The 13,431-nt window shown below is 42.6% G+C and overlaps 1 protein-coding gene across 1 annotated transcript in view; it reads right to left on the reverse strand.

Annotated features, from left to right (window-relative positions):
• Positions 1–13,431, reverse strand: part of LOC117508950 (arf-GAP with Rho-GAP domain, ANK repeat and PH domain-containing protein 1-like) — a 315,020-nt gene that overhangs the window by 116,745 nt on the left and 184,844 nt on the right. The window lies entirely within an intron of this gene.

The following is a 13,431-nucleotide window of genomic DNA, read 5'->3' on the forward strand; positions in this document are numbered from 1 at the left end:
GGAGCGCTTGGTCACAAGTGGCGCAACAGAGTCTCGCACTTCTGTGCAGACAGAGTTAAATAAAATAAGAAGCTTGTCACAGTTCAAAGCACTCGCGTCACCGAGTGAGGAGGGCACAGTGGCCAGAAACGCGCTCATAAATTGCTCCACAGACTGTGAGTTTAACACGCGCTTTGTGCGCACAGAGAGGTCCCGTTTTTAAACTGAGCCTGGAAGAGCTAAACTGAATAAAATCGTCAGATGGTCCGAGATTTGACAGTCACATATCTCCTTGACTTGAACATTGAGGCCAAAAGAAAGAATAAGATCTAATGTATGCCCCTTTTCATGCGTGGGACCACTAACCCACTGCGTGAGATTAAAAGAATCAATCACATTAAAAAAGTCCTTGACCAGAGGCTTATTGTCACAACAAATATACAAATATGAATATTAAAATCACCCACAATCAACAAACAGTCAGTGGTGGTTACAATTCTTGCCAGGAAATCTGAAAACTCTTGTATAAAATGCTTGTTGAATTTAGGAGGGCGATAGATGAGCGCACAAAGGACAAGTGGGTTTGTCTGAAGTTTTAAGAGCTGTATTTCAAAACTCAAGAAAAGTTCAGAAGGAGAGCGACAGCAGTGAAGGCTGGATTTAAAAACTGTTGCAAGCCCTCCACCTTTTCCAGCATTACGAGGCACACTAAAATATGTGCAGCTCGGCGGAAGAAGTTCAGAAAAGGCTGAGCACTCACCCACTTGAAGCCATGTCTCCGTCAGGAACATAAAATCCAGTTTTTTAGAGGCAAAAAAGTCATTGAGAAGGAAGGTTTTGTTGGTGACCGACCGGCAGTTTTAACAGCACCAAACGGAGTGCGGTGTGCTCGATGCGAGGAGTTTGAGCACGGGCAACCTGCACATCTTGTTTGCATTTGCCCCTGAGGGATGTGGGCACTTGCTGGGAAGTAGGAACAACTTTTCAGTTGAGGCTGGAATTGGGGGATTATTCTAATTTTCAATTCAATTCAATTTTTTTTTTTTATATAGCGCCAAATCACAACAAACAGTTGCCCCAAGGCGCTTTATATTGTAAGGCAAGGCCATACAATAATGATGTAAAACCCCAACGGTCAAAACGACCCCCTGTGAGCAAGCACTTGGCTACAGTGGGAAGGAAAAACTCCCTTTTAACAGGAAGAAACCTCCAGCAGAACCAGGCTCAGGGAGGGGCAGTCTTCTGCTGGGACTGGTTGGGCTGAGGGAGAGAACCAGCAGAAGACTGCTGTGGAGGGGAGCAGAGATCGATCACTAATGATTAAATGCAGAGTGGTGCATACAGAGCAAAAAGAGAAAGAAACAGTGCATCATGGGAACCCCCCAGCAGTCTACGTCTATAGCAGCATAACTAAGGGATGGTTCAGGGTCACCTGATCCAGCCCTAACTATAAGCTTTAGCAAAAAGGAAAGTTTTAAGCCTAATCTTAAAAGTAGAGAGGGTGTCTGTCTCCCTGATCTGAATTGGGAGCTGGTTTCCACAGGAGAGGAGCCTGAAAGCTGAAGGCTCTGCTCCCATTCTACTCCTACAAACCCTAGGAACTACAAGCAGCCTGCAGTCTGAGAGCGAAGCGCTCTATTGGGGTGATATGGTACTACGAGGTCCCTAAGATAAGATGGGACCTGATTATTCAAAACCTTATAAGTAAGAAGAAGAATTTTAAATTCTATTCTAGAATTAACAGGAAGCCAATGAAGAGAGGCCAATATGGGTGAGATATGCTCTCTCCTTCTAGTCCCCGTCAGCACTCTAGCTGCAGCATTTGAATTAACTGAAGGCTTTTTAGGGAACTGTTAGGACAACCTGATAATAATGAATTACAATAGTCCAGCCTAGAGGAAATAAATGCATGAATTAGTTTTTCAGCATCACTCTGAGACAAGACCTTTCTGATTTTAGAGATATTGCGTAAATGCAAAAAAGCAAGTCCTACATATTTGTTTAATATGCGCTTTGAATGACATATCCTGATCAAAAATGACTCCAAGATTTCTCACAGTATTACTAGAGGTCAGGGTAATGCCATCCAGAGTAAGGATCTGGTTAGACACCATGTTTCTAAGATTTGTGGGGCCAAGAACAATAACTTCAGTTTTATCTGAGTTTAAAAGCAGGAAATTAGAGGTCATCCATGTCTTTATGTCTGTAAGACAATCCTGCAGTTTAGCTAATTGGTGTGTGTCCTCTGGCTTCATGGATAGATAAAGCTGGGTATCATCTGCGTAACAATGAAATTTAAGCAATACCGTCTAATAATACTGCCTAAGGGAAGCATATATAAAGTGAATAAAATTGGTCCTAGCACAGAACCTTGTGGAACTCCATAATTAACTTTAGTCTGTGAAGAAGATTCCCCATTTACATGAACAAATTGTAATCTATTAGACAAATATGATTCAAACCCACCGCAGCGCAGTGCCTTTAATACCTATGGCATGCTCTAATCTCTGTAATAAAATTTTATGGTCAACAGTATCAAAAGCAGCACTGAGGTCTAACAGAACAAGCACAGAGATGAGTCCACTGTCCGAGGCCATAAGAAGATCATTTGTAACCTTCACTAATGCTGTTTCTGTACTATGATGAATTCTAAAACCTGACTGAAACTCTTCAAATAGACCATTCCTCTGCAGATGATCAGTTAGCTGTTTTACAACTACCCTTTCAAGAATTTTTGAGAGAAAAGGAAGGTTGGAGATTGGCCTATAATTAGCTAGATAGCTGGGTCAAGTGTGGCTTTTTAAGTAATGGTTTAATTACTGCCACCTTAAAAGCCTGTGGTACATAGCCAACTAACAAAGATAGATGATCATATTTAAGATCGAAGCATTAATAATGGTAGGGCTTCCTTGAGCAGCCTGGTAGGAATGGGGGTCTAATAAACATGTTGATGGTTTGGATGAAGTAACTAATGAAAATAACTCAGACAGAACAATCGGAGAGAAAGAGTCTAACCAAATACCGGCATCACTGAAGCAGCCAAAGATAACGATACGTCTTTGGGATGGTTATGGAGTAATTTTTTTCTCTAATAGTTAAAATTTTGTTAGCAAAGAAAGTCATGAACTCATTACTAGTTAAAGATAATGGAATACTCAGCTCAATAGAGCTCTGACTCTTTGTCAGCCTGCTACAGTGCTGAAAAGAAACCTGGGGTTGTTCTTATTTTCTTCAATTAGTGATGAGTAGAAAGATGTCCTAGCTTTACTGAGGGCTTTTTTATAGAGCAACAGACTCTTTTTCCAGGCTAAGTGAAGATCTTCTAAATTAGTGAGACGCCATTTCCTCTCCAACTTACGGTTATCTGCTTTAAGCTACGAGTTTGAGAGTTATACCATGGAGTCAGACACTTCTGATTTAAAGCTCTCTTTTTCAGAGGAGCTACAGCATCCAAAGTTGTCTTCAATGAGGATGTAAAACTATTGACGAGATACTCTATCTCCCTTACAGAGTTTAGGTAGCTACTCTGCACTGTGTTGTTATATGGCATTAGAGAACATAAAGAAGGAATCATATCCTTAAACCTAGTTACAGCGCTTTCTGAAAGACTTCTAGTGTAATGAAACTTATTCCTACTGCTGGGTAGTCCATCAGAGTAATGTAAATGTTATTAAAAAATGATCAGACAGAAGGGAGTTTTCAGGGAATACTGTTAAGTCTTCTATTTCCATACCATAAGTCAGAACAAGATCTAAGATATGATTAAAGTGGTGGGTGGACTCATTTACTTTTTGAGCAAAGCCAATAGAGTCTAATAATAGATTAAATGCAGTGTTGAGGCTGTCATTCTCAGCATCTGTGTGGATGTTAAATCGCCCCACTATAATTATCTTATCTGAGCTAAGCACTAAGTCAGACAAAAGGTCTGAAAATTCACAGAGAAACTCACAGTAACGACCAGGTGGACGATAGATAATAACAAATAAAACTGGTTTTTGGGACTTCCAATTTGGATGACAAGACTAAGAGACAAGCTTTCAAATGAATTAAAGCTCTGTCTGGGTTTTTGATTAATTAATAAGCTGGAATGGAAGATTGCTGCTAATCCTCCGCCCCGGCCCGTGCTACGAGCATTCTGACAGTTAGTGTGACTCGGGGGGTGTTGACTCATTTAACTAACATATTCATCCTGCTGTAACCAGGTTTCTGTTAGGCAGAATAAATCAATATGTTGATCAATTATTATATCATTTACCAACAGGGACTTAGAAGAGAGAGACCTAATGTTAATAGACCACATTAACTGTTTTAGTCTGTGGTGCAGTAGAAGGTGCTATATTATTTTTTCTTTTTGAATTTTTATGCTTAAATAGATTTTTGCTGGTTATTGGTAGTCTGGGAGCAGGCACCGTCTCTACGGGGATGGGGTAATGAGGGGATGGCAGGGGGAGAGAAGCTGCAGAGAGGTGTGTAAGACTACAACTCTGCTTCCTGGTCCCAACCCTGGATAGTCACGGTTTGGAGGATTTAAGAAAATTAGCCAGATTTCTAGAAATGAGAGCTGCTCCATCCAAGTGGGATGGATGCCGTCTCTCCTAACAAGACCAGGTTTTCCCCAGAAGCTTTGCCAATTATCTATGAAGCCCACCTCATTTTTTGGACACCACTCAGACAGCCAGCAATTCAAGGAGAACATGCGGCTAAACATGTCACTCCCGGTCTGATTGGGGAGGGGCCCAGAGAAAACTACAGAGTCCGACATTGTTTTTGCAAAGTTACACACCGATTTAATGTTTAATTTTAGTGACCTCCGATTGGCGTAACCGGGTGTCATTACTGCCGACGTGAATTACAATCTTACCAAATTTACGCTTAGCCTTAACCAGCAGTTTCAAATTTCCTTCAATGTCGCCTGCTCTGGCCCCCGGAAGACAATTGACAATGGTTGCTGGTGTCGCTAACTTCACATTTCTCAAAACAGAGTCGCCAATACCAGAGTTTGATCCTCGGCGGGTGTGTCGTCGAGTGGGGAAAAACGGTTAGAAATGTGAACGGGTTGGCGGTGTACACGGGGCTTCTGTTTAGGGCTACGCTTCCTCCTCACAGTCACCCAGTCAGCCTGCTTTCCCGGCTGCTCGGGATCTGCCAGGGGGGAACTAACGGCGGCTAAGCTACCTTGGTCCGCACCGACTACAGGGGCCTGGCTAGCTGTAGAATTTTCCACGGTGCGGAGCCGAGTCTCCAATTCGCCCAGCCTGGCCTCCAAAGCTACGAATAAGCTACACTATTACAAGTACCATTACTGCTAAAGGAGGCCGAGGAATAACTAAACATTTCACACCCAGAGCAGAAAAGTGCGGGAGAGACAGGAGAAGCCGCCATGCTAAATCGGCTAAGAGCTAGTAGCTACGCTAAGCTAGCGGATTCCTAAAAACACGCAAAGTGAATAATGTGTAAATAATTTAGAGGTGATTCAGCAGAATGAGTGCTTTAGTTAAGGCACGTAAAGATTACACTGGGAAACAAATCGTAATCTCGATAACTAGATCAATCTAACTGCGCAGATTAAACAGCTAAGAGATACAGAAAAACACCGCTGTTCTCCGGAACAGGAAGTGATACAATACCGCAGTGAGAGCCAACCACCAATTTTGAGTGAACTAATCTGGCATTGGTCCAATTGCCATTTTGGCTACACGGCTGTGAGTCTGGTCTTCACCTCTGGGTTTGTACTTTCAATTCATCAGCCATTGTGAACATTGAGAGTGTATACTGTTACTTTGCTGCTACATTTATATCACTGCATGTTCTGACAATTGTGTGTTTTATTTCTTTAGTATGACCAAAGCAAATGATCATCATACTGAGTCTGGTCTGCTTGAGGTTTTTTCCTATAATAAAAAAAACAAACACCTGAGGGAGTTTTTCTTTGCCACTGCCACTAATGTGCTTGCTTATGCAGTAGGTAAGATTAAAACCTTGTACTGTATAGTGCCTTTGTGCTACAAATACACTTAATTGCATTTAAAGGAGTTGTGCTATTGTTCAAGGAAGTTGGGAATGACAGAAAAGCATGAGAGCAGTGCAGGATGCACACGTAGCTGATATAAGTTAAAACAATAATTAAATACCTCAAAAGGGTTACCACCTGCATACCACTGGAATTTGATCATGTTATGATAGATATAATCAGTCTTTAATCTGAAAGTCGGTTCTGGATACAAATGATTAAACATCTGTCTTCAACTGGACATGACAAACAGCTGGCATAATATTGACAAATTTATTTATACATGTACAGTATCAGTACAGGTACAGTATTGGAAAAGGCCTTTGATAGGCTTGAGCGGGGTTATTTGTAGGACGTTTTGCAACATTTTCAATTGGGTCCGAATTTGATTAAACTCATAAATTATCATACAATAATCCTACTGTAATGATAGATATGAATGGCATCATTTAATCAGAAATCACTTTATCCCAATCTCGCAGAGAGGGTTACTCTTTAAGCCCATTTTCATTTGCTCTGTTATTGGAGCCCGTCGTACAGACTATCCAACAACATCCATCTATCTCTCCAATCACTTTTAATAGCACTTCCCACGACATATCGAGATATGCTGATAGAATCCTTTTATTCTTTGATAAGGTACCCACATCACTAACATATATTTTGGATATTTTTGAGGAAATTCAGGTCCCTGTCTGACTAAAATTAACTGGACAAAATCTGCACTTTTTCCACTGAATTCAGAAGTAGTGCCTAGTACTTTACCTCAATGTATCCCTGTCGTCAAACAATTTAAGTACTTGGGAGCAGAAGTTTTTCCTTCCTTAGTTACAATGTTGTATAGTAACAAAGTAAAAATACTTCACTACTGTACTTAAGTACGTTTTGGGAAACTTTGTACTTTACTTGAGTTTTTTTTTTTTAATTCAGCTTACTTTCACTTTTACTTCACTACATTTCCGACCTTAATTGCATACTTCTACACCGATACATTTTCTATTCGTCATGCCATTACTCGTTACAAAAAAAAAAACACACACACACGAAAAAAGTTGTGTTTTCACCCAGAGACACCACTGATTACTAGTGACTGCAACGAAGTCAGGCCGATTTGTCATGAGGCATGTCCGGTAGGCTTTTTTGCAGTTGCGCACTCTGCATTGATTACAGACCTGCAGCGGGTCTGTACTCAACTTTTCTGCAGCGTGGCTTTGCTTTGAACCTTGAACCAATCGAAGCAGTGATTCGCAGGTCGAAGCAGTGCTTCAATCTACGATTCGTGGATTGATTGTTTTATTTCGCTTTGTCCTAATTTTTCCCCGCTAAAACCCTGAAAGGCATTTGTCTGTGAGTAATATTTAATATTTTTATGTTAAACTGACATGTTATTGTCTTCTGAAACAGTTGATAGATGTATTTTATAACTTAAAAATGGGACCGATGCTAACGCGTTAGCATGTCTATGGCGTTTTCAATGTTAAAGCTGTTCGCATCAGCATGTTTCTGTTGATTTGTTTTCTGTATAATTAATGGCTCCGCATTTGTTGTCGTAAAAGAGTGAAATTGTAATTTTTAAAATTTATTTTTATTGATATATTATAGCAACGACAATAATAGTCGTCTTTTTTTCCTGTATCCTGTGCTCTGCCATAAAAGCATATGGAGTACCGTGGAATATGCCACTTACCACCCACGTCTTACACTCTTGTGGGAAACAGTGGTAACAAAGGACGTGTGGTCTCTCGATTACATTCACTCCTCAGGGATACTTCATATAAAGACCTCTCCATGACAAGTTTGGACTAAGGACCTGGAGCATTGCATTGGTGAGAACCTTCTTGACTGGTACAGGATGTGGTCCTCCATTGTACTTGCCTTTAAAAATCCAGACCACCAGCAGATACATTTCAATTATATTTACAGGACTTGTCACTCCAAGGAAAGCATACTTCATGAAACATTTAACATTACCAAACTGCACACTGCACTGAGATAACCTGTTAGGTTCATTTATGCATATGTACTGGGACTGGAGAGGAAGTAAAAATTTTTGGGGGGAATGGTATGTGCCACACTGTCTGACAGCTTGGGCTTAACTGTGCTATGGTCCCCCATACCATTACTTTTGAGTGAGACCACTTCACTGAAACTAACAGGTCCAAAAAGACAGACCCTCCTGTCAGGTATCACTGGAGCCCCCCCACCCCACCCCCCCAAAAACAAAAAACAACAACAAAAAATTCTGGCTGTCCATTGGAAACGACCTCACACACTCACCAAAACTTAATAGGTCAACAAATATATTGATATCATTCATATGGAACTATCAGTTACAAAAATGCACAATGCTGAAGCTAGTACTATTTCAGCATGGAAAATGACAGAGAACATAAAGGAATATCTTATAATTTTCATTTCAATTAAAGTTTTTGAGTCCATGTGCTTTGATAGGAAACTTGTAATTGAAGACCTACAGTGGGGTAAAAAAACAAAAAAAAAAACAAAAAAAAACGTATTTAGTCAGTCCCTGATTGTGCAAGTTCTACTTAGGAAGATGAGAGAGGTCTATAATTTTCATCACAGGTACACTTCAACTGTGAGAGACAAAATGAGAAAAAAATCTAGGAAATCACATTGTAGGATTTTTAAAGACTATTTGTAAATTATGGTAGAAAATAAGTATTTGGTCAATAACAAAAGTTCAATTCAATACTTTGTAACATAATCTTCGTTGGCAATGACAGAGGTCAAACGTTTCCTGTAAGTCTTCTCCAGGTTTGCACACACTGTAGCTGGTATTTTGGCCCACTCCTCCATGCAGATCTCCTCTAAAGCAGTGATGTTTTGGGGCTGTCGCTGGGCAACATGGACTTTCAACTCCCTCAACAATTTTCTATGGGGTTGAGGTCTGGAGACTGGCTTGGCCACTCCAGGACCTTGAAATGCTTTTTACGGAGCCACTCCATTGCCTGAGCGGTGTGTTTGGGATCACTGTCATGCTGGAAGACCCAGCCACGTAGCATCTTCAATGCTCTCACTGAAGGAAGGAGGTTTTGGCTTAAAATCTCATGATACATGGACACATTCATTCTTCCCTTAACACAGATCAGTTGCCCTGTCCCCTTTGCAGAAAAACAGCCCCAAAGCATGATGTTTCATCCCTATGCTTCACAGTAGGTATGGTGATCTTGGGTTGCAACTCAGCATTCTTCTTCCTCCAAACACGACGAGTTGAGTTTTTACCAAGAAGTTCTATTTTGGTTTCATCTGACCACATGATATTCTCCCAATCCTTTTCTGGATCATCCATATGCTCTCTGGCAAACTTCAGACAGGCCTGGCCATGTACTGGCTTAAGCAGGGGGACACGCCTGGCACTGCAGGATCTGAGTCCCTCTCTGTGTAGTGTGTAGCCTTTGTTACTTTGGTCCCAGCTCTCTGCAGGTCATTCATCAGGTCCCTCCGTGTAGTTGTGGGATTTTTGTTCACCGTTCTCATGATCATTTTGACCCCACAGGATGACATCTTGCACAGAGCCCCGGATCGAGGCAGATTATCAGTGGTTTTGTATGTCTTCCATTTTTTAACAATTGCTCCCACGGTTGATTTATTCACACCAACCTGCTTGATTATTGTTGATTCACTCTTCCCAGCCTGGCGCACATCTACAATTTTCTTCCTGCTGTCCTTCGACAGCTCTTTGGTCTTGGCCATGGTTGAGTTTGGAGTCTGACTGTTTGAGGCTGTGGATAGGTGTCTTTTATACAGATGAGTTCCAACAGATGCCATTAATACAGGTAACAGGTGGAGGACAGAAAAGCTTCTTAAAGAAGTTACAGGTCTGTGAGAGCCAGAAATCTTGCTTGTTTTTGGGTGACCAAATAGTTATTTTCCATCATAATTTACAAATAAATTATTTAAAAATGCTACAATGTGATTTCCTGGATTTTTTTTTCTCATTTTGTCTCTCACAGTTGAAGTGTCCCTATATTGAAAATTACAGACCTCTCTCATCTTTCTAAGTTGGAGAACTTGCACAATCAGGGACTGACTAAATACTTTTTTGCCCCACTGTATGGGATGGAGTGGGAGGGGTTGCCACAGGGTTGTGTGTAGCGTTTTGTAGTTTTTTTGTGTGTGTTTTACCCTTCTTTCTTTCTCTTTTTTGTGCTACAATTTCTTAACAGTTGTATGTTTGCACTGTGCTAGGCTTGCACTGATTCTGTGACTGATGATATTCACTCATCTCACTCATCTTCAACCGCTTATCCGGGATCAGGTTGCAGGGGGAACAGTTCTAGCAGGAGACCCCAGACTTCCCTTTCCCAGGCCACACTGACCACCTCTGACTGGTGGATCCCGAGGCTTTCCCAGGCCAGTGTGGTGATATAATCTCTCCACCTAGTCCTGGGTCTTCCCCGGAGTCTCGTCCCAGATGGACATACCTGGAACACCTCCCTTACCAGATGCTCGAACCACCTCAGCTGGCTCCTTTCAACGCAAAGGAGCAGTGGCTCTACTCCGAGTTCCCCACGGATGACTGACCTTCTCACCCTATCTCTAAGGGAGACACCAGCCACGCTCCTAAGGAAGCCCATTTCGGCCGCTTGTACCCGCGATCTAGTTCTTTTGGTCAACAGTACGGTAGAGTGAATGCAACACCGTCCCTGCTGCACTGATTCTCCAGCCAATCTCACGCTCCACTGTCTCCTCACTCATGAACAAGACCCCGAGGTACTTGAACTGCTTCACTTGGGGCAAGACTGCATTCCCTACCCAGAGTAGACAATCCATCGGTTTCCTGCTGAGAACCATGGCCTCAGATTTAGAGGTGCCAGTCCTCTTCCCAGCCGCTTCACACTCGGCTGCAAACCGATCCAGTGAGTGTCGGAGGTCACAGGCCGATGAAGCCAACAGGACCACATTATCTACAAAAAGCAGTGATCAGACCCTGAGCCCAACAAACTGGAAAACCTCCTCCCCCCAATTACGCCTCAATATCCTGTCCATGAATATCACAAACAGGATTGGTGACAAGGCTCAGCCCTGGTGGAGGCCAACCCCCACCAGAAACAAGTCTGACTTCCTGCCGAACACCCGAGCACAGCTCTCGCTTTGTGAGTACAGGCATTGGATGGCCCTGAGAAGGGACCACCTCTCTCCATACTCCCGCAGCACCTCTCACAGTATCTCCCAGGGTACCCGATCATACGCCTTCTCCAAGTCCACAAAACACAAGTACACTACTTCCAGCCCCCCTCCAGGATCCTTGTGAGAGTGAAGAGCTGGTCGGTTGTTCCACGACCAGGATGGAACCTGCATTGTTCCCCTTCAATCAGAGGTTCGACTATCAGCCGAACCCTCCTTTCCAGCACCCAGGAGTAGACTTTACCAGGGAGGCTGAGTAGTGTGATACCCCTGTAATTGGCACACACTCTCTGGTCCCCTTTTTAAATATGGGGACCACCACCCCGTCCCAGACCTCAACGCAATGTTGAAGAGACATCTCATCCAAGACAGTCCCTCCACAACCAGTCTTCAGCATTTCTGGACTGATCTCATCAACCCCAGGGGCCTTGCCACTGCAGACTTGTTTGACTACCTCAGTGACTTGCACCAGTGAAATTGATGAAAATCATCCATCAGCTTCTAGCTCTGCCCCTACTATAGAGAGCGCTCCAGTCTGATGCAGGAGTTCCTCAAAGTGCTCCTTCCAGCGCCGGATTACATCCTCAGTTGAGGTCAACAGAGTCCCATCCTTAGTGTAGACAGGTTGGATGGCTCCCTGTTTTCCCCTCCTGAGATGCCTCACGGTCTGCCAGAAGCTCATTGGTGCTGACCAAAAGTCCTTCTCCATGGTTGCTCTGAAACTCCTCCCACAGCCACTGCTTTGCCTCCCCCACAGCAGAGGCTGCTGCCCTTTGGGCCTGTCAGTACCTTGCAACTTCCTCCGGAGTCCTCTGAGATAACATTTCATGGAAGGAGTCCTTCTTCAGTCGGACGGCTTCCATGACCACCAGTGTCCATCACGGTGTTTGAGGGTTGCTGTCCACTGAGGCAACTAAGACCTTCAGGCCACAGCTCCCCACTGCAGCTTCAGCAATGGAAGCTTTGATCATTGCCCATTCTGGTTCAATGTCCCTAACCCCCACAGGGATGCTAGAAAAGCGCCACCGGAAGTGTGAGTTGAAGATCTGCTGGAAAGTGGGCTCCTCTAGACGTTCCCAGTTCACCCACACTATCCGTTTGGGCTTACCATTTGGGTTGATTATATTTCTGTTTTAAAAAGAAGATGAAAAGTTGATCACAAAAACAGTTTTAATTTAACCAGGTGCCAGATTAGTCCCATTGAGATCGAGACCTCTTCTACAAGGGAGACCTGGACAATTAATTCACCTAACCTGTATGTCTTTAGATGTGGGAGGAAACCGGAGCACGTGGAAGAAACCCACACAAACACAGGGAGAACATGTCAACTCCACACAGAAAGGCCACAGGTAGGAATTGAACCCATGACCTTCTTGCTGTGAGGCAACAGTGCTAACCACTAAGCCACCGTGCTGCCCCTAAGTTTAACAATTCTTTGTTAAAAGTGAAAAATTCAGGCAACTTTGGATTCTGTAAAGATATGTCTGTGGCCATATTCACCACACACAGGAGGACAGTGTGAGAGTGTAGAGTAGTAGAGTGCAGACAGGGTGAACAAGAGTGACAGCAGTCATTTGCAGTGCATACAAAAAGTATTCACAGCACCCCACTTTTTCCACGTTTTGTTATGTTACAGCCTTATTCCAAAATGGATGAAATTCATTTTTTTCCTCAAAATTCTAGACATAATACCACATAATGACAATGTAAGTTTTTTTTTTTTAGACTTCTGCAAATTTATTAAAAATAAAAAAGTAAGAAGTCACATGTACATAAGTATTCACAGCCTTTGCCATGAAGATCAAAATTAATCTTAGGTGTATCCATAAGTTCAGATGGACTAGGACTCTTCCTAGACCTAGCCGCTTGTCTAAACTGAGAAGACTTGAGGCTATAATTACTGCCAAAGGTGCATAAAAAAGGGTATGAATACTTATATACGTACATGTGATTTATTAGATTTTAATTTTTACTAAATTTGCAAAAACTTAAAAAAAAACTTCTTCCATGTAGAGTGAGAGAAGAGAGATTGTGACAGTTTGTGCATTTACAGAGGACGAACGCAGGGAGTATCAGGGTAAAGAAGCTGAGGATGGAAACTCGAAACGACAGGCAGGAAGGGGAAAAGAAGGCCAAAGAAGAGGTTGATGCATGTGGTGAGGAAGGAATTTAAAGGTGGTTGGTTTGAAGGAGGGAGATAAAATAGGGCAACATAAGATGGAGATAAATGATCTGCTATGGTGACCCTGAACGGGCGCAATTGAAAAAAATAACTTAGGCTTAATTAAAGTCAT

The sequence above is a fragment of the Thalassophryne amazonica genome, chromosome 4, assembly GCF_902500255.1.
Source record: "Thalassophryne amazonica chromosome 4, fThaAma1.1, whole genome shotgun sequence".
In the NCBI taxonomy this organism is placed as follows: Eukaryota; Metazoa; Chordata; class Actinopteri; order Batrachoidiformes; family Batrachoididae; genus Thalassophryne; species Thalassophryne amazonica.